The sequence below is a fragment of the Hippoglossus hippoglossus genome, chromosome 8 (genome assembly GCF_009819705.1).
Source record: "Hippoglossus hippoglossus isolate fHipHip1 chromosome 8, fHipHip1.pri, whole genome shotgun sequence".
NCBI classification, from domain to species: domain Eukaryota; kingdom Metazoa; phylum Chordata; class Actinopteri; order Pleuronectiformes; family Pleuronectidae; genus Hippoglossus; species Hippoglossus hippoglossus.
Genome location: NC_047158.1, coordinates 15,250,576 through 15,254,393, shown reverse-complemented (window position 1 = coordinate 15,254,393; position 3,818 = coordinate 15,250,576).

The window sequence follows — 3,818 nt, the reverse complement described above, 5'->3', positions numbered from 1 at the left end:
CGTTTGCACGGCGATAAACAAATTGCATTCAATTTTAGAAAATAAGAAAAATTGTATTCCTATTGTTTCAGCATCTTGCAGACAAATGACCAACACTGAGCAGAAAGTGAGAATGAGATGTTCTTTTCCTCGTATCAAGGAAAGCAAACACTGCACGCTGCCATGCACATTCCATTATGGCGGCGATACAAAGGCTCAGCAGCAGGCCGTGATCGATCCACCCACGGCAGCTCTGAGGGCACATTGAGACTTTACTCTCATTGACTACTGCACAATCAATGGCAGCTGATTACTGGCTGGAGAAGCTGGCTGGGGTATCTGACACAGCTCTGCTGCTGCGACCGCTTTCTTTCACACACACAAACCACAGTGAAAAACACAAGGTACAAGCGGTAGCTGCTCTCAAATGCAGACGTTCTCACACACACAATGGTGTACAAATGCACGCCCACACTGACTGTAGTGTAGATAATCTCTCTAATGAGGGCTAGGGAGGCTGCAGCCGTCATCTGTCAGACTGTTCGGCCTACACACAGGGCAGCCAGATATGGATTTCACCACAGAATTAACTTATAAAGTGTGTATGCAGTTTTTTTTATTTAAATGTTCTTTTCCTAAATTTAGTTTAGCACCATCCGACCGTAAAGACAACCATTATCTCCTGACACCATATTTGAACACACCGAGTCAAGAACGGAAAAATCAACTCTTAGTCGCGTATGAGTGTGCACTCAACCATCCCCTTTTTTCCATCTCCATGTATGGTGCTGCTGTGTAGCTGTGAGGGGACCGGCGAGGCTTACTGTTCCTCTCGGTCTCTGCACCTCACAGGCAGCTCGGCGTCTGCACGGCTCTAATCCACTGAGCTGCTAAGGAAAGAGTGCTGACGGTGCCCTTTTCTGCCGAATATCCCCTAATCCAGCTGGCTGCGGGTCTGGGGGAATAATCCTGGATTAGGGAACTCCTCCTCGTGGAGCGGCCATGGGGTCCCTCATGGGGGCCCCCGTCACAGTCAGCTGTGCCTGAGGCGCAGCGCCTTTTCACATCGGGAGAGAATGTAACACCCAATCCAAAAACAGGCAAATAGTGTCTGATTAGGATTGAATTGCATCAGACCTCCTCGCCTTGTCGCCCTGAGGGGAGCTGCTGCTTACCAGAGATGAATAATGGTAAAGAGGGATAATGGTGGATAGGCCGTGTGATGTTACAAGTGCTTTTCATTTGAGGTGACAAAGATATGGAATCAGGAATGCGAGGAATTGAGCCCCCAACGAAGCACTTTGTTAGCACAGGATACACCCTAATTGGTGCATTGTTGGAAATGGCAGCTATTGTCTTATTGAGAAGCCTGACGTGTGTGTGTGTGTGTGTGTGTGTGTGTGTGTGTGTGTGTGTGTGTGTGTGTGTGTGTGTGTGTGTGTGTGTGTGTGTGTGTGTGTGTGTGTGCCCACCATAAACTTCCTTCCTTGACGCATGTATTCTTTAGGGAGAAGAATGTTTCTCAGACACATTTGTGGCACAAGCGAGGAATCAATGCAAAAGGCTGAAAAAATAAAGGTTGCATTCACCCTAAAAGGATCAAAAGGAGCAGACAGAATTCATGGTTATGACACTTAGCTTATTTACACACATTTCAATATATTTCAGCCCTTAATCAGTGTAAAAATAAACAAGTAATAAAAAACATAGATGTTCACAGTTAAGGTTACGATAAAGACTTTGTAGGTTATGGGCCGCAGAGATTCTCCAGACCTTAGTAATGAGTAATAAATGATTCATGTCACACTGCGATTGATCCAACTCAAAAGAGATGTCCCAAACCTCTGAGGTGAGATGAGATGGAAGTGGAAAAGTCATCCTCGCCACACGTAGAGAGTACAGATGTCATTACATATTAAATAAAAGCTTTCAATTTCTTTACATTGATCAGTGATTAAGGCGAAAGGCAATTTATATCACCTTCTACGTACTGGCTGCCAAGCACAGGTACGGATGTGACCGAACACAAGTAAATGGCAGAATCCGTATCTCGGCCGCTGTATTAACGATTGATCCAGAGCTCATCCCGAGGCTAAGAGCGAGGGCATGGAGCGTTATTAGCTCCACAAACCGCTCAGTGATCAACAGGCTTTTTGTGCACGTGACGCCCTCCCTCGGCGCACAATCACCAGTTTATTTACATGCATGGCCGCCCGAGAGAGACTGGAGCTTGCGTCAGTGCACATGTCCCACGGCCCCAGTGAAGCACAACAGGGGACATCAGGGGAGTCCTAATGCCGCGTGTGGACACATCATGGCAACATTACTAATGGTTGCCAAGAAGACTTGGAGTTGGAGATTTTTGAATTTCATCATCGATGGTCGGTTGTGAAGACAGGAAACAGTGATGAAAGATAAAAAAAACTTTTTTTTCTATTCTATTCTATTTCGCTTCTTATAATACACATTGTAAAACTTACATTTTTACTCGTTGTAGCCATATGTTGATGAAAATGTGACCTTCATGACACACCACAGTGATCACATTCATGGTGAACACATCAGCATTAGTTAACAAAAAGAACTGAGGTGACTTCTGATTTCATCGAGTTAAAAATGTTTGATAAGTTATTTGTTTTTTTGTGAGAAATATTAAATGAAATATCAGAAAAAGTTAATTTTCAATGTTCAAAGAATCAGGGAGTTTTTATAATAGTTTTTTTTTTATTATTATAATAGTGAGTAAATGCAAAGCTGTGTCTCAGTGAATCATTTATTCTACCAGAATCTGAAAACACACACACATACATATATTAGGGACTATTTGCATTTACTTCTATTCATTGTGGACAGCCTAACCAAAACCCTACCCCTAACTTTAACCATCTCCAATTCATGCCTAACCCTAACCCTAACGTTAACCTAACCACAATTCACATCTGACCTCTAACCTTAACCAGGACCTCAGAAATGATGTTTGGCTTATTAGGACCGAGCCTTTGTACCCATGAGGTTTATTGGTCCTGACAGGGGCGGTATTTATACTGGAAAAGGTCCCAAAGAGGTAGGAAAATCTAGTACACACACACACACACACGCCAGCATGAAGACCAATGGTGCGAGGGAGAGAATCTGAAAGACACACATGATGATATGTGTTTGCATTCACGCGCACGCACGCACGCACACTCACACACACACACACACACACACACACACACACACACACACACACACACACACACACACATACCCATATACCTGCACTCTATGTGTGCGTCTCTCTCACCAATTACAAAGTTAATGCAGCACATCCACCACACTCGTCAATCCATCATAACACCTGGGACATATCTCCGAAGCGTTCAGCATGGAAAAGACTCCACAACAAGCCGGGAGCTCTAAAATACACAGAACGTCACAACATATATCTTCACCCCCGTCACCCTCAATCCTCCGAGTCAACTACCACCTCCCCCCCCCCACCCCACGTCTGCCTGCAGCTATTCTGAACGCCTCATTTTCATTTCAATCTTCTGTGCAATATAGCGCACAGCTGCCGTATGCACCGACTCCTCACCTAACACGCCACTAACAGTTGAAGAGAGCAGTGATGAGACCGGCGTCAGAGCGACTATTATAATGATAAGAGGCCAAGTCAATCTATTTGCATTCAGGGGTGAAAAGACATCTATTCTTGGGCACCTTCATACATGAATGGAGAGAAGAGAGTGGAGGATACAGGTGGCAGCGACCTGTGCATGTCTGCTGTCACACTCAATCACTTACCGTATTGAAAAGGTATCAGTACAAGCAAATAATATTCAAGCTGTAGTAGT